The sequence below is a fragment of the Gopherus flavomarginatus genome, chromosome 1 (genome assembly GCF_025201925.1).
Source record: "Gopherus flavomarginatus isolate rGopFla2 chromosome 1, rGopFla2.mat.asm, whole genome shotgun sequence".
NCBI lineage: Eukaryota > Metazoa > Chordata > Testudines > Testudinidae > Gopherus > Gopherus flavomarginatus.
This window is the reverse complement of record NC_066617.1, coordinates 195,041,615-195,060,233: the sequence shown is the minus strand read 5'-3', so window position 1 is coordinate 195,060,233 and position 18,619 is coordinate 195,041,615.

The following is an 18,619-nucleotide window of genomic DNA, read 5'->3' as shown; positions in this document are numbered from 1 at the left end:
CAAATCTTTTGAAAAAAAAAACATTCAAACAGGCTACTGTATACTCAGACAGGGGCTGCAGGCAATATTTATTATGGTTATTTATTAACAGTAATGTATTATCTTTCTATTATATTATTATCATTCAATTTCTTATCTTTCTATTTTAGGGTTTTATACTGCCTGAATTTCTGAGTGCCTCCGAGAAAAGGTGACAGCAAGAGGAAGTGAGCATTTTCCCTGATGTCAACAAGAACACATATGCTTAAACACATGCTTCAGTGTTCAGTTTTCTAACCACAGCATTTGATCAACACCCATTGGCATCAGTAGGTGTTGCTTGCAAGCAGAGTTTGCAACATCAGTCCCTGAAATATACACTTTTTCCATTATTCCATCAGACTCCCTTTTCTGTTTTCCTGTCTGTATATGTGGCAGTATTTGTAGGTAGCTAAATGCTGCTAGGCCAAAGGTGATCAAACTAGTGGGCAGATCTCCCCAAAGGGGTGCACAGAAGGTATTTGGTGGGGGAGGGGCACGAGAAGTTTGGCGGGGGGGGGGGAACTTACTGCACACACTTTACCTACAGCAATGAATAACTAGCAAATCTGATTCCTCCAGATATATCAGGTCTACAGATGACGTTGTGCATTTTGATGGATTTCTGTTATTCTAGATAGCATTATATAAAGTTGTTACCATCTGTAAGTTAATCCATTTGCTACAATGTTGGATGCACATTTAATTGAAGATAGAAGGGGATCTTCAGATAGCTGTTTCAAGAATCCAACCCAGGATGGAAATGATCTGCTCCAAAAAAAAGGGGCACCCATATCATAACCTTAGTCCCAGATTTGGACCTTAGCGTTCAAAATATGGGGGTTAGCATGAAAACCTCCAAGCTTAGTTACCAGCTTGGACCTGGTACTTGCTGCCACCACCCAAAAAATTAGAGTGTTTTGGGGCACTCTGGTCCCCCTGAAAAACCTTCCCTGGGGACCCCAAGACCCAAATCCCTTGAGTCTCACAACAAAGGGAAATAATCCTTTTTCCCTTCCCCCCTCCAGGTGCTCCTGGAGAGATACACAGACACAAGCTCTGTGAATCCAAACAGAGTGACTCCCCCTCTCCGTTCCCAGTCCTGGAAACAAAAGCACTTTCCTCTTTACCCAGAGGGAATGCAAAATCAGGCTAGCAAATCCAACACATACAGATCTCCCCCTGATTTCTTCCTCCCACCGATTCCCTGGTGAGTACAGACTCAATTTCCCTGAAGTAAAGAAAAACTCCAACAGGTTTTAAAAGAAAGCTTTATATAAAAAAGAAAGAAAAAATACATACAAATGGTCTCTCTGTATTAAGGTGACAAAATACAGGGTCAATTGCTTAAAAGAATATTGAATAAACAGCCTTATTCAAAAAGAATACAAATCAAAGCACTCCAGCACTTATATTCATGCAAATACCAAAGAAAAGAAACCATATAACTTACTATCTGATCTCTTTGTCCTTACACTTAGAAACAGAAGATTAGAAAGCAAAAACTACTTCTCCAAAGCTCAGAGAAAGCAGGCAGACAGAAAACAAAGACTCAGACACAAAATTCCCTCCACCCAAAGTTGAAAAAATCCGGTTTCCTGATTGGTCCTCTGGTCAGGTGCTTCAGGTGAAAGAGACATTAACCCTTAGCTATCTGTTTATGACACGCCCCCCAAATTGCAGACAGTGGAGAAGCTCACGGGTGGCGATTTCCTTCTAGAACTTTAAAATAAACAGATTACTACAACACATGCACCTTTACATATAGTACTAAGTATATAACTAACAGACTTATACATTTTAAGAACACTTTTTAACTACTGAAATCTGGGAAACTCTCACGGGAGAGAGCATCAGCAACTTTGTTAGAAGCTCCTGTGATGTGTTGAATTTCAAAATCAAAATCTTGGAGAGCTAAACTCCAACGAAGAAGTTTCTTGTTGTTCCCCTTGGCAGTATGAAGCCACTTTAGTGCAGCATGGTCAGTTTGTAGTTGGATCCGCCGTCCCCAAACATATGGGCGTAGCTTTTCCAGGGCGTACACAATGGCATAGCATTCCTTTTCACTGACTGACCAGTGACTTTCCCTCTCAGACAGTTTCTTGCTGAGAAACACGACAGACTGGAAGTTGTGATCTGTTGCTTCCTGCATGAGCACTGCTCCTATACCACGCTCAGATGCATCTGTGGTTACTAGGAATGGCTTGTCAAAGTCCGGGGCCCTGAGCACAGGGTCAGACATGAGCATCGCCTTAAGCTGGGTAAAGGCCTTTTGACACTCATCAGTCCACTTAACTGCATTTGGCTGGGTCTTTTTGGTCAGGTCGGTCAATGGGGCAGCGATTTGGCTGTAGTGTGGTACAAATCACCTGTAGTATCCGGCCAAGCCTAAGAAGGATTGGACTTGCTTCTTGGACCGTGGGACAGGCCACTTTTGGATAGCATCCACATTGGCCTCTAGGGGGTTTATGGTTCCTCGACCCACCTGGTGCCCCAGGTAAGTCACTCTGTTTTGGCCTATTTGACACTTTTTGGCCTTAACAGTTAGTCCGGCCTGCCTGATGTGCTCAAAGACCTTTTCCAGGTGTAGTAGGTGTTCGGGCCAGGAGTCTGAAAAAATGGCCACATCATCGAGGTAGGCAACTGCAAATTCTCCCAGTCCAGCTAGTAGACCATCTACCAGCCTCTGGAAGGTGGCGGGTGCATTTTGAAGGCCGAAAGGAAGGACATTGAATTCATACACCCCCGCATGGGTGACGAATGCTGACCTCTCCTTGGCAGGTTCATCTAGCGGTACTTGCCAGTACCCCTTGGTTAAGTCTATTGTAGAGATGAACTGGGCACGTCCCAACTTCTCCAATAGCTCATCGGTGCGTGGCATTGGATAGTTGTCCGGATGAGTTACCGCATTTAGCTTACGGTAGTCCACGCAAAAGCGTATTTCCCCATCTGGTTTGGGTACCAGAACCACTGGAGATGCCCATGCACTGGTAGATGAGCGGATTATACCCATCTGTAGCATGTTCTGGATCTCCCGTTCTATAGCAGCTTGGGCATGAGGAGACACCCGGTAGGGTGGGGTTCTGATCGGGTGAGCATTACCTGTGTCAATGGAGTGGTATGCCCGTTCAGTCCGTCCTGGGGTGGCTGAGAACAATGGGGCGAAGCTAGTGCACAGCTCCTTGATTTGTCGCCGCTGCAGACGTTCCAGGGTGGTTGAGAGGTTCACCTCTTCCACGCCACTGTCTTTTTTCCCGTCGTAGTAGACACCGTCAGGCCACTCAGCATCATCTCCCTGGACTGTAAACTGACAAACCTGTAAGTCTCTGGAATAGAAAGGCTTGAGAGAATTAACATGGTACACTTTAGGCTTTAGTGAGGAATTGGGAAATGCTACGAGGTAGTTTACAGTTCCCAGGCGCTCTTGGACCGTGAATGGCCCTTCCCATGATGCTTCCATCTTATGGGCCTGTTGCGCCTTCAAGACCATAACCTGGTCTCCTACCTTGAAGGAGCGTTCTCTGGCATGTCTGTCATACCAGGCCTTTTGCTCTTCTTGAGCATCCTTTAGGTTCTCTCTAGCAAGGGCTAAAGAGTGTCGGAGGGTGCTTTGTAGGTTGCTTGCAAAGTCCAGAATGTTAGTTCCTGGAGAAGGCGTAAACCCCTCCCATTGCTGCTTCACCAACTGTAATGGCCCCTTAACCTCGTGACCATACACAAGTTCAAACGGTGAAAACTCTAAACTGGGATGTGGTACAGCCCTGTAGGCAAACAGCAACTGCTGCAACACTAGGTCCCAATTATTGGAGAATTCGTTGATGAATTTTCGTATCATGGCCCCCAAAGTTCCATTGAACCTTTCCACCAGGCCATTGGTTTGATGGTGGTACGGGTGGCAACCAAGTGATTCACCCCATGAGTTTCCCACAGTTTTTCCATGGTCCCTGCCAAGAAATTAGACCCTGAATCTGTAAGGATGTCAGAGGGCCAACCTACCCTGGCAAAGATGTCTGTTAGGGCCAGGCACACAGTGTTAGCCCTGGTGTTGCCTAGAGCTACTGCTTCTGGCCATCGGGTAGCAAAGTCCACTAAAGTCAGTACGTACTGCTTTCCTCTGGGTGTCTTTTTTGGGAAAGGACCCAGAATATCCACAGCTACTCGCTGAAATGGGACCTCAATTATGGGGAGTGGCTGAAGAGGGGCCTTGACCTGGTCTTGAGGCTTTCCCACTCTTTGGCATACCTCACAAGACCGGACATACTTGGCAACATCCTTGCCCATCCCCTCCCAGTGGAAGGACTTCCCCAACCGGTCCTTGGTTCTGTTCACCCCAGCATGGCCACTGGGATGATCATGGGCTAAGCTTAAGAGCTTCCCCCGGTACTTAGTTGGAACCACCAACTGTTTTTGCGGCTGCCATTCTTCCCGGTGTCCACCAGAAAGAATCTCCTTGTATAAAAGTCCTTGGTCTATAACAAACCGGGATCGATTAGAAGAGCTGAGAGGCGGTGGGGTGCTCCGTGCCGCCGCCCAAGCTTTCTGAAGGCTGTCATCCGCTTCCTGCTCAGTCTGGAACTGTTCCCTTGAGGCTGGGGTCACCAGTTCTTCCTCAGACTGTGGACTTGGGCTTGGTCCCTCTGGAAGCAATGTAGGTGATGGGGTTGTTTCCGTTGCTGGTGATCCGCTCTCCGCTGGTGCACCTGAGGGTATTTCAGGCTCTGGCTGAGCCTTTTGGGTATGGCTGTCTGTTGCTTCTGCCAGTTTTGGCTTGCTGGCGCCCTCTGGCGTTGAGTTTGAAGATGTGGTTGCACTTGCTGGTGCTGGTTGCTGTTCCAGTTCCGGGCCTGGGACTGGAGGTGTTGTGGCTGTTTCAGTGGTTGGCATGGAATCCGGGTCCACTACTTCTGTCTGGGTGTCTGGTAACCCAGACGGGGCGTCTGTGGACGGTTCAGGAACGGGAATGGGTCTGGAAGCTTGCCTGGTTTGGCTACGTGTAACCATTCCCACACGCTTGGCCCACCTCACCTGGTTGGCCAAGTCTTCCCCCAGTAGCATGGGGATAGGATAATTGTCATAGACTGCAAAAGTCCACATTCCTGACCAGCCTTTGTACTGGACAGGCAGTTGAGCTGTAGGCAAGTCTACAGCTTGTGACATGAAGGGGTAAATTGTAACTTTGGACTTTGGGTTGATGAATTTGGGGTCAACAAAGGATTGGTGGATAGCTGACACTTGTGCCCCCATGTCTCTCCACGCAGTAACCTTCTTTCCGCACACTCTCAAATTTTCCCTTCGCTCCAAGGGTATTTGAGAGGCATCCGGGCCTGGGGATCTTTGGTGTGATGGTGGTGTAATGAATTGCACTCGCATGGTGTTCTTTGGACAGTTGGCCTTGATATGTCCCAGTTCATTACACTTAAAGCATCTTCCATCTGATGGGTCACTGGGCCGAGGTGAGTTACTGGAGACTGGTGAGGTGGACGAATAGGGCGTCTGTGGCTTGACTTGGGTTGTATGTGGGGTCTTTGGCTGTCCTCGGTTGTAGGGTTTATGGTCGGTGTGCCCCCTGGGGTAATCATTCCCCTTGACAGTAGCTTTCTTGCTTTCTGCCACTTCCATCCATTTGGCTCAAATCTCCCCCGCCTCAGCGAGATCTTTGGGTTTTCCATCTTGTATGTACCGTGTGATGTCTTCAGGAACACCATCCAAGAACTGCTCCATTTGTATGAGGAGGTGCAGTTCTTCCAAGGTTTTAACATTGTGTCCTGATATCCAGGCCTCATAATTTTTTGCAACGTAGTAGGCGTGTTTGGGAAATGACACATCTGGTTTCCACTTTTGGGTTCTGAAGCGCCGACGGGCATGATCTGGGGTTATCCCCATTCTGTATCTGGTCTTGGTTTGAAAAAGTTTATAGTCATTCATTTGCTGCTTATGCATTTCAGCTGCCACCTCTGCCAAAGGTCCACTGACCTGTGACCTCATTTCTACCACGTACTGGTCTTCGGGGATGCTGTACCCAAGACAGGCTCTTTCAAAATTTTCCAAGAAGGCCTCGGTGTCATCACCTGCCTTGTAGGTGGGAAATTTCCTGTGCTGTGGAGCAATAATTGGCGCCGGGTTGTTAGGGTTGGCTGGCACATGCAGCCCAGCTTTTGCCAAGTCCAGTTCATGTTTTCTCTGTTTTTCCTTCTCTTCATTTTCTTTTTGTTGTTTTTCCATGTCTCGGCGGTGGGCCACCTCTTCTTCTTCTTGCTTCCTTCTGTGGGCCAACTCTTCTTCTGCTTGTTTCCTTCGGTGGGCCACCTCTTCTTCTTCTAGTTTTCTTTTGTGTGCTGCCTCTTTGGCTGCCTATTCTCTTTGGTAGGCTGCCAGTTTGATGCTTTCTTCCTTTTCTTTCAGCTCCAGTTGTCGCCTGTGTTCAGCTTCTTTTAATTGCTCTTCGGCCTCACTTTTTGCCTTAGAAGTCATGATTCCTGTTTTCTTGTGTTGGGGTGCCCTCCGGTGTTTATCTTCTGAACTGCAGGTTCTCTGTTGCCTCCTGAAGTCTGTCTAGCAACAGTGCCTTCAGCTAATCTTCAATGTTTAGTAAACCTGAAAAACCACTTTATTTGCATGTATATAGTGCTGATAATGACTCTCAATGGGAGTGCTATTGTGTGACAAAAGACTCTTAATAGCACCTTAATGGTTTCTTGCTTAACATGCAAGCCACAAACTGCCAGAGAGAGCAGAAAAAAAAAATTCTCTTTGGTTCCCTTTTAAAACCAAACTGTTTCTCTCTGCTAAAAAGCCCTTAGCTGAGAAAAGAAAAATATAATATTCCTACTGGTTTCTGGATTTTGTCTATCCCGTATCCGCTGCACACCATATCATAACCTTAGTCCCAGATTTGGACCTTAGCTTCCAAAATATGGGGGTTAGCATGAAAACCTCCAAGCTTAGTTACCAGCTTGGACCTGGTACTTGCTGCCACCACCCAAAAAATTAGAGTGTTTTGGGGCACTCTGGTCCCCCTGAAAAACCTTCCCTGCGGACCCCAAGACCCAAATCCCTTGAGTCTCACAACAAAGGGAAATAATCCTTTTTCCCTTCCCCCCTCCAGGTGCTCCTGGAGAGATACACAGACACAAGCTCTGTGAATCCAAACAGAGTGACTCCCCCTCTCCGTTCCCAGTCCTGGAAACAAAAGCACTTTCCTCTTCACCCAGAGGGAATGCAAAATCAGGCTAGCAAATCCAACATACACAGATCTCCCCCTGATTTCTTCCTCCCACCGATTCCCTGGTGAGTACAGACTCAATTTCCCTGAAGTAAAGAAAAACTCCAACAGGTTTTAAAAGAAAGCTTTATATAAAAAAGAAAGAAAAAATACATACAAATGGTCTCTCTGTATTAAGGTGACAAAATACAGGGTCAATTGCTTAAAAGAATATTGAATAAACAGCCTTATTCAAAAAGAATACAAATCAAAGCACTCCAGCACTTATATTCATGCAAATACCAAAGAAAAGAAACCATATAACTTACTATCTGATCTCTTTGTCCTTACACTTAGAAACAGAAGATTAGAAAGCAAAAACTACTTCTCCAAAGCTCAGAGAAAGCAGGCAGACAGAAAACAAAGACTCAGACACAAAATTCCCTCCACCCAAAGTTGAAAAAATCCGGTTTCCTGATTGGTCCTCTGGTCAGGTGCTTCAGGTGAAAGAGACATTAACCCTTAGCTATCTGTTTATGACAACCCATCACACTAGTAACAATAGTGTGATACAAGTAAGCAGTATGTCACTTAAAATGCACATTACCATATATTTAAATGGCTCTGTTGGAATCAATGTCTTAATGTTTTTAATATTTACTGAGAGTTGCATGTTGATTTTTTATATGTAAATTTATTTGTGTGGTGTGTGGGAGGGGGTGTCAAATATTATAGGCACAAAAAAGGAGGATGGGATCAAATAAGTTTGAGAACCATTAGACCAACAGCTTTCAAGTTTTATGGTATATTGTTCCTCTTCTCATTTTTGGCCAACAGTTTTCCCGTTAAAAGGATCTGTCTCTGGTGGAAAATTTAGGAGGCAAATTTCCATTCCAATGTTGCTGCATGATGTATCAGGTGAAATAATCTAATTTCATTAAGTGACTATTTTAGTAATTGAATCAAAAATTACACAAGCAACTCCAGCTACAGTACATACTTGGTACCCATAGGTTTTGTGTATAAATGGATGTGATACATCATTTATCATTTTCTATAAAGAAAAGTCATACTAGAACATGTACTTTGCTACTTTTCCCCAGATAAGATTGCTATAAACTTCAGGCTGTATGCAACTATTTCAGACTCTAAATAATTGTAAGTAAGGCTTTTTATTTAATTTGTTTTACTGCTAAGAAGGCCAATATAAATAAAAATGCACATTCCCAGAAAGCTTATTTTATTGTTGAACGGGAGGATGTTTCACTGTAATTATTCCTCAAATCCTTTTAGTACATATGTAATTGTGTTCAATAAATATACAGCTAGTGCCCAATTTCTGTGAACAGTAAATACAGCTGGGTTTCTTCTACATATGTGATAGCAGCTTTTGACTACTTTGGATCTGTGTAAAAATTTTCTAGATAGTAGATATATAAGGTATAATGTTTCCACGCTTAACACACTATTAATTCACTATGTGCTTTACTGTTTCAATTTCATCCAATCTATGGGGTTCCACAGCTGCTCATCACTGTAACATTTGAGTGATTTCCACATAAAATCAGTAGCAACAGTGAAAAAATATTGCCTTTCTTCTACGATAGGATTCAAATCTTGTGATTTTTTTGGTACTAACTGGTGAGGGGACCCATCAAGGATACACATCTATAACTGCCCCAAGCAATGTCATTGTTAAACCACCAGGCAGAGGGGGGGGGAAAATAGAGAGGCAGATCTTCAACTACTATTAATTGTCAGAGCCCCATTGATGTCAATGGGACTATGGCTGTTTATACCAGCTAAGGATCTGCCCCAGAATTTTATTTCCAATATTACCATCATTACACCATACTTTATACAAGAGAACCAACTCTCCATATGAACTGTCAGCACAATAGACATGTAGTTCTGTTTATACTGTCTTACCATATGAATAAAGCTGTGATACTTGGCATGTAATAAAATTTTTTAGCCTTTTGTTGTCTCCATAGAAAGCCAAAGAAAATAATTTATATTAGTGCAATTTTGCTCATCTAATGAAAGCAAAGCTTGTGTTCATCTCAGTAGTGGAAAGAACTGAAGGTCAAAGGGTAAAATTCTGGCTGCTGTAAAGCATTTTTCCATGCCAAATGTTTCCAGGGTGATCATCAATACTCAAAAAGCAAAAAGAAAGCCAAAAAAAGGTGTGTGGGGGGATTATTTGGAAATATCCATAGTGAATCTTCTGAGAAATACTTGCAAAAAATCATTAAACTGGGGACAAAATGTTTAATTAGATTCCTTAGTAAAATCAGAGGGAGGGGTTATGTTAGAATAAAAGGCCACAGTAACAATAGCAACAGAATTCCCTGGGCTAACATATGTCAGCAGGGGAAGAGTAGGAGCAGTTATCATTAATGGCCATTCCCAGCTCAGGTCCAGGGGCTTAGGTCAGAGTTGCTAGCCAGTGGGTATGAAGTAATCATATAAAATATTCATTTGCCCTACCAGTACATATCTCCTAACTACTCAGTATTGTGAAATATCTGTTGTTCATGATTTAGGCCATGTGTACATTACACAGTTTTGTTGACAATCGCTTACCACTGTAGTTAAACTACTTTTGCATGTCCACACATCTCTCCTTGTGATGGTGGAGCGCATCCGCAGTTGGTATTTTTGCATTGACAGAGAAAGCAGTGCACTTTGCAATTCACCACTGTCTGCTGCGAGTTCCGGGAAGGGATCGTGGTGCATCATGGGAACAGGATCACTGTCTCATGATGCAATTTTCTCCATCCAATCATACTATGGGTGTCAGACTGTGTTTCATGCCACTTTTCAACAGCCACTGTAATCTATGTGCCTGCCATCTCTGAAAGTATGGATCCAGCACTGGTCTCCAGTCTTGTGATAAGCATTATGAACACAACGTAGCTAATCCTACAGTATTTCATGAGCTGCAAATCTGATAATTCATGGTGTCTGCCGTGCTGTGCGCCATGGAAAGAAACAATTCAGGATTGCTTTTGGCATTCACTGAGCAGCTACACGCGGTGGACTGTTGTTACTGGGTTCAGGAAACAAGCACTGAGTGGTGGGATCACATCATAATGCGAATATGGGATGATGAGCAGTGGCTGCAGAACTTCCAGATGCGCAACGCCACCTTCCTGGAACTGTGTGCAGATTTCACCCTTTTCCTCCAATGCAGGGACATCAAAATGAGAGTTTCCCTCCTGACAGAGAAGTGAGTAGCAATTGCTGTGTGGAAACTGGCCACTCCAGACTGCTACTGATGAGTCTTAAATCAGTTTGGAGTTGGGAAGTCCACCATAGGGGGTACAGGCATGCATGTGTGAAGGCCATTAATCACCTCCTGCTAAAAAGAATTGTGACTCTGGGCAATGTGCGGATGGCTTTGTGTCAATGGTATTCCCTAACTGCAGTGGGGTGACAAATGGTCTGCATAGCTCCATTTTGGCCCCAAACCACCTTGTGATGGAGCACATCAACAGAAAGGGCTACCTTTCTATAGTATTGCAAGTGCTCATGGATCACCACAGTCATTTCACTGACATCAATAAGGGGTGGTCAGGGAAGGTGCACTACACATGCATCTTCAGGAGCACTTGCCTATATAGAAAGTTCTAACAGGGACTTTCTTTCCAGACCAGAAGATTACAATAGGGGATGTGGAAATTCCAATGGTGATCCTGGGAGCCCCAGCCTACACCTTGCTCTTATGGCTCCTGAAGCCTTACACTGAAACTTTACAGCAGCAAGGAGCACTTCAACAAAAGGCTCATCAGGTGGAGAAGGACCACTGAATGGGCCTCTGGCAGATTAAAGGTCACTAGCACTGCCTTTTTTAGCAGAATAGCTACTGTGTCTGTTTGGTCCTCTAGAAGCTGTATCATCTGTTCCTGCCCATTTCCTCTCCTGGCTATCCATTCTCACTATTTCACTTATAGTCTCTCTCCATGCTCTTTGCTCATTATCAGCTGCATCAGACTAATGCAACACCTCCCTGAATATGTCTTCCTTACTCCTCCTGGTTCGTCTCTTTATCACTCAGAGCCACTCAACTAGTGGGCAGGAATAAATCCTCAGGGGTGCATCTGCAGAAGCTAAAGAAACAATGGACAAAGGCACAATATTGGTGCATACACACTAAATACACCTTTCTCACTTTCCCTTGGCAGGCACACAGTGCGGCAAGATTCCTACTTATGGTGAGTTTGGTTCCGGAGGAGGGGCAAGATGGGACAAAGGGTGAGTTTAGAGGGCCCACAGGGGTATCAATATAAGCACCTAGGGTCACTATTCTGAATACCAGCACAGTTATTCACAGGCAAGTGTGATAGCAGCTGATATCTCTCTCATGAGAGTAACCGAGGATGCAAGGGTGCAGCCCCTGCATGTGTGTGGCCGAGACTAAGTCCATAAGCTGTTCAACTGTGTGCTGTTTCGGTTCCTGCAGATGTAATTGCTGATTGGCATGTCAAAGTTTCCTGCTGCAAGGGGAAGAAAGAAGGTTGCCTTCTCAAGGAATCTTGGGCGGAGGATTGCAGAACACCTTTGGGAAAGTTTCCTAGATATCACTATGGAGGATTCCTGGAACATCCCTGTGTGCATCAACAAAGTTTTTCTCAGTGCTTCCTCTTCCTAGCTGCACAGAGGAAGGAGAAGCAGATGCAAACAGTGCTAGTGTTTAAAAGGGGTTGGGGGCGCAGGCCTGTGTATCTGGTTGCAGCCATAGGCTTTGACTCTGTGGGTGCTCCAGCCCTGGATCACCCACAGAAAAAAAAATTAGTGGGTGTTTAACACCCACTGGCAGCCAGCTTCCCTTCCCACCCCCTCAACAGCACGTCCCATCTGTGAGTGGCCCTGCTGATCAACTCTTGCCCCTCCCTCCCAGCATCTCCTGCCCATGGCGAATCAGCTGTTCAGCAACATGCAGGAGGAGTGGGGGTGAAAGCAGGGATGGAGTGAGCTTGGTAGAAGGGGCAGAACTGGAAAGGAAGAGGCGAGGTGGATGGGGCTTTGGGAGAAGGAATGGAGTGGGGGTGGGACCTGGGGCAGAGTGGGGGAGGAAAGAGGTGGGCAAGGTGTGGGTTGGGGGAGGGGATGGATTAGGGGCAGGGCCTGGGGCTGAGCAGTGTTGAGCACCCCCAGGCAAAGAAAAAAGCTGGTGCCTGTAGGCAGCACAGTTAAAACTGGTGACCAGAGTGGTCACAATGGGCATTGTGGGACACATCCTGGGGAAGCCTCTTAGGATGACATAAGCAACTCAGTGTCCACACTGACACTGTGTTGCTCTAACTATGCCTCTCATTTTGCCTGAGTCACAACATGCTCTATGCCCCTCCTCCAGGTGGTTTTATTATGTCAGTGTTGCAGTAGAGTTAAATCAGAGGGAGGAGGATTGCAATGTGCACAGCTCCACTGTTTTGTCGGTGAAAGATGAATTTATTGACAAAAATGTGCAGTACAGACAAAGCCTCAGTCTCACAACTGCTATTTTTGGGACCAAACAGATAGCAGAATCTCTCTCTCTCTCTCTCTCTCTATATATATATATATATACAACCACTTCTACCATTCTGATAAATCTGAAGATCACCCCCTTTTGAAATTGGACATTCGTGGTCCGAAAGATTCCTGGATTTATTAGCTGCTGATTCTTGTGTACAGATTCTCTTGTTCTTCAGAAAATCTGAATGATGTATCAAAACTGTTTTCATGGAAGGCATCTCAGATTCTTAATCTTATAACATTTAAAACAACATCAGACTTCTTGTTCTGAGCATAACATCCTTTAGATCTCTCAAAGATGTAAAATTAAAGCACTTTGCATTGATAATATCCTTTAATGGGTCACCAGCTGTAAGTTAGGCAGTGCAGTCATTAACAAGTTGCATTTCCCCTCTGAAACCTGTGTTTGATTGCTGCTTAGAAACCTATGAAGATTATAATCTAGTCATATCAATCTGTTGTCTAATGTATGGATTTCTAATGTAGTTTCTTGTCAGTTGACTACAGACTACTGTGCAAAAATATTCTTGTTTGATTGTTACCACATCCACCCAAAACACCCTCATCTAACTGTTGTATTAAATGTAGATAGTGAGCTCTTGGAAGCAGGAATCATCTTTTGATTACTTATTTGTATATACCCCCTGGGCTATATGGAGTTGTGCTTGGATCCCCTGACACTATTGTCATACAAATTAATAAAATAAAAATTGAAGAAAACACTACTAATGGTAGAAATCAATAGTTGGAAACCAGTGTGTGATGCACTAAAGAAAAATATCAGTTTTATTCCTTTCCAAAAGTATGTGCCTGAGTGTGAATTGTGTAGTAGCATATGTTTTCAAATCACTTAAAAAATGTGAGTGGAATGACATATTTGTGTAGGTAAAGGAAACCAGGAACATAGTATTTGTCCCATTACATAGCAAAAAGTAAACATCATAAATTAAAATTTGATTTTCACCCAGCAGTTACTTTCTAAGCTACACAGTAAGCCAAACTGTATTTGGACCATAGACTAGAAGCAGCCAAAAGATAGAGTTCTAAATGAGCTTACTATTTATTGGTGTTAATCATATTTTAACTAATTGGTCAAAAGCACTCACTGTCATATGGACAGAGAAAGGGAAAAAAGGATGGTGGGGGAAAGAAAGCTCTAAACTAAAGGAGATTTATTTAAAATATATTTTAAATCAATAGTTAAATTTCCTGTGTGAAATTAACAGCATATGACATGAATTATACATGTGACATAGGCAAGCTGCAATTTCAATGTGTTGAGGGCATATCTAGAAATAACTTGTGTCATAAACAGATAAGTAAAAGTTAATAGAACAGAAGTACTTCATATCTCTTTTGCCTGTAAAGAGTTAACAAGATCTGTGAGCCTGGCTGTCACCTGACCAGAGGACTAATCAGGGGACAGGATACTTTCAAATCTCGAAGGAGGGAAGTTTGCGTGTGTGCTGTTAGATTTTGGTTGTTGTTCTCTCTGGGTTCTGAGAGTGACCAGACGTGCAACCAAGTTTCTCTCCAATCTCCCTGATACAGGTTCTTATAGATTCAAAATAGTAAGTACTAGAGGATAAGGCCAGTTAGGCTTATGTTTGTTTTCTTTATTTGCAAATGTGTATTTGGCTAAGAGGAGTTCAAATTTGTATTTTGCTGAAAGGATTTTAATTTGTACTTGTATACTTAGGCTGGGAGGGTATCCCAGTGTCTATAGCTGAAAGACCCTGTAACATATTCCATCTTAAATTTACAAAGATAATTTTTACTGTTTTTTCTTTCTTTAATTAAAAGCTTTTCTTGTTTAAGAACTGATTGTTTTTTTATTCTGGTGAGACCCCAGGGGACTGGGTCTGGATCCACCAGGGAATTGGTGGGGAGAAAGGAGGGAAGGGGGAGAGAAAGGTTAATTTTCTCTCCGTGTTAGGATTACTTTCTCTCTCAGGGAGAGTCTGGGAGGGGGAAAGAGAAGGAGGGGGGAAGGTGAATTTTCCTCTGTTTTAAGATTCAGGGAGTTTGAATCACAGTGATCTTCCAGGGTAACCCAGGGAGGGGAAGCCTGGGAGAGGCAACGGTGGGGGAAAGGGTTTACTTTCCTTGTGTTAAGATCCAGAGGGTCTGGGTCTTGGGGGTCCCCGGGCAAGGTTTTGGGGGGGCCAGAGTGTACCAGGCACCGGAATTCCTGGTTGGTGGCAGCGCTACAGGTTCTAAGCTGGTAATTAAGCTTAGAGGAATTCATGCTGGTACTGCATCTTTTGGACGCTAAAGTTCAGAGTGGGGAATTATACCATGACAACTTGAAAAAAACATCTCTGAAGGAAGAGCTCATGCTTCAGCATATCCACTGCTCAGGAGCCAGAACTGAGCCAGATGGCACCAGAAGCATTTGAGCTCCTTGCCTTGTATGAGAGATTGTTTTTATTCAAGTTGCTGTGATTAGTTAAGAGAAAAAATTCCCACTGAAGGAAACATCTGTATTCAATAACACTTGGGAAAGTTAAATATGTTGAATATACATTCAGATCCAGATTGTCAAATGTATTTCGGCAGCTAATTCCCACACGTTTCAATGGGAGTTAGTCACCTCTATTTATGTTTGAGGATCTGTGCTTCAGAGCTTTGTTTAGTGCTTCCAACAGGGCTCTGGGAGACAAGACTCTTAGGTTCTCTTTCTGATCACCCTTTCTAATAATACAGGAATGGATGGACTTTCAATGCAGCTGAAATGCAGCAAACAAACTAAATGAGAAGAAATACTGTTTTCACTTTTACTTGTATGGATCCATGTACCTCAAATAACTAATAATTATATATCAGAGGGGTAGCCGTGTTAGTCTGGATCTGTAAAAGCAGCAAAGAATCCTGTGGCACCTTATAGACTAACAGACGTTTTGGAGCATGAGCTTTCGTGGGTGAATACATCTGAGGAAGTGGGTATTCACCCACGAAAGCTCATGCTCCAAAACGTCTGTTAGTCTATCAGGTGCCACAGGATTCTTTGCTGCTTTTAATAATTATATATGCCCATTCATGAGTGTTATAATTTATACATATAATTGTGCTGGCGATATTGGCTTTTTTAACAGTTGTAAAGAAATCTTATGACCTCTTTTTTTGAGAATCTCCTGGGCACTGCTTATTTAGTGACTAATTCACCTGTTCACCATGCATGCATTATAAAGACGCATCATCATTTTTATTCTCTGGATTTGGATTTATATTACTCCATGGAGAAAGGGCAAAAAGTCAAACAAGACAGGGAGGAAAAGGACCTAAAGAGCTGTGTATAGTTAATATTTCTTCTCTGAGAACACAGACAGGATTTTTTTAATCTTTACTTGCTATGATAATAAAAATCAATATTTTCCCCCCACAATAAATTTTACTTTCCCTTAGTGTTGTGTTTTTCCCATAATTCTAGTGAGTAATAATTTTACCCGAGTAAAAGCTGATTGATACAGACATAAAAAATGTATAAGGGGTGTCATCAATCCAGATATTTGGACAAACATTTACCTGGGATACTGAAGAGACCATGTAGTTAACAGGTTATAGGTATCTATGTGAAAGTGACATTTCATTAAAAGTTTAACTGCTTTTTACAGCGTGGAAATCCTACACACAGTATGTAAATTTCAATACATACTATATATCCGTGGTGCAACCCCACTCTCCAAAACCTCCCTTTTCAAGAATAAACTTAAGATAGATGAGCACCTTAAAAGACAGAGCTATTTCTATTCTCTTTCTTTTTCTGTTTCATAAGGGGGGCATTATTTTGAAATTGTCTTGGCACTGTACAATAGGAAAGGCACAACTATTCTTTCCAGAAAAATTGGTTGAATTATGTAACTTTCGTCAAACCCTTCTGCAGGCTGTGCTGCTGTCATCCATTGAAATCGAAGAATAGTTATGACGTAACTATTGGTTATTGCAGGGCAGAAGAAATAATCTACTTGGTACTATCTATAACATCCAGGCAAAGTCAAATGATTACATCTGCTATGTCTGCTGAAAGAGGAAGGCACAAAATCATGCAGCTTCCTGAAGACTGAGGAGTGAGCCAACTGTGTGCAAATAGTAAGTAAATAACGGTAGCAATTTCCAGAAATATCTTCCTTCATTTAATTGGTTGTTTGAAAATACCATATGTATATAGCAAGAAGTAGTTGATTGTGATATCTCAATTTTAGTAAGGTTTATGATAAGCAAATTAAGGAGAAATAGTCTGAAATAAATAGGATGAAAATTCAGTGAGGACAAATGCAAAGTACCATATTTAGGAAGGAATAATCAATTGCACAAGCACAAAATGGGAAATAAGGACTAGGAAGCAGTACTGCAGAAAAGGATGTAAGTTTATAGTGGATCACAAACTAAATATGAATCAACAATGTAACACTGTTGCAAAAAAAACAAACAAAAAAACCCACTTCTTTACACGGTTCTGGGATGTGTTAGCAGGAGTGTCACAATCAAGATACTAGAAGTAATTCTTTCACTCAGTACTGATAAGGTCTCAGACAGAGAACTGTGTCCAGTTGTGGGCACCATACCATGGGAAAAATGCAGACAAATTGAAGAACATCCAGAAGAGAGCAATAAAAATGATTAAATGTCTAGAAAACATGGCCTTTGGAGAAAGATTGAAAAAAAATAGGTTTGTTTAGTCTGGAGAAGAGATGGCGGAGAGGGGACATGATAGTCTTCAAGTACATAAAAGGTTGTTATAAAGAGATGTGTAATAAATAGTTCTCTTTATCTGCAGAGGGCAGGTCAAGAAGTAATAGACTTAAATTGCAGCAAGGGAGATTTAAGTTAGCCATTCGGAAAAAAAAAATTCCTAACTCTAAAGTTAGTTAAGCACTGGAACAAATTACCTAAGGAAACTGGAATTCCTGCCATTGGAAGTTTTTAAGAATAGGTTTAAAAAAACACCTGTCAAGGATGGTTTACATAATACTTAGTCCTGCCACAGTGTAGGAGACTGGACTATATGACCTGTCAAGATCCCTTCCAGTCCTACATTTCTATGATTCTATGTAAACAAAGATTGTTAACTACACTGAACCATTTTGACATGGTATAGCTTCAGAGAGGGTTATGGCCAAGAAGTTTCAATTTTCAATAAAGAATAAGAAATAAAATTTTTACTTCTCATATAAAATACATTCAATGCAGTCAGTAAAATTAATATATAGCAGGAAAGCACTTTTAAATATAAGATGTCAGTATCAATATGAGTTTAAAAGATCATAATTTACATTATGTTTAAGTTGTGAAGGTACAATACACAATGATTACTTGGTAAGTGCTGGAAACAGATAGAAACCTAGAAGATCTAATTGCAAGTTACAAATCTGGACACTTTTGGAATAATGCTCATTTGTTTTGCTTATTAAAATAAGTGTTGGGTAAAGTGTGTAAATAAAGGTTACAATGAAAAATTTAAAAATTTTGGCTAAAATATTCAACAGTCCCTAAGTGACTTAGGAGACTAAGAACTGGTTTAAATACAGTTTGGATCAGTTTGATCATGTTAATTAGCAGTGTGTTTCCCCATCCAACTATAGTTAAACTAACCAGTACAACTGATAGTGTTGAAGAAGTTAGACTGGAATAAAAATTGTCTAATAGTGTAATTGCTTATTTCTCTGCCCTTCCTGTACAGAAAGTAAGCTAAACTCGTAAAAGCACCTTTCTACCAGTATAACTTTCTCCACATTGGGGTTATTGTACCATTTCAACCTCACAGGCAGTACAACTTTTATGTGCAGACAAGGCCTAAGTCCTATTTGTATAACTTAGGGAGTTTGGGACTGACGTCTCATTAAAAATTAGTGGGATTTAGGCTCCTAAGTCACTGAGGTA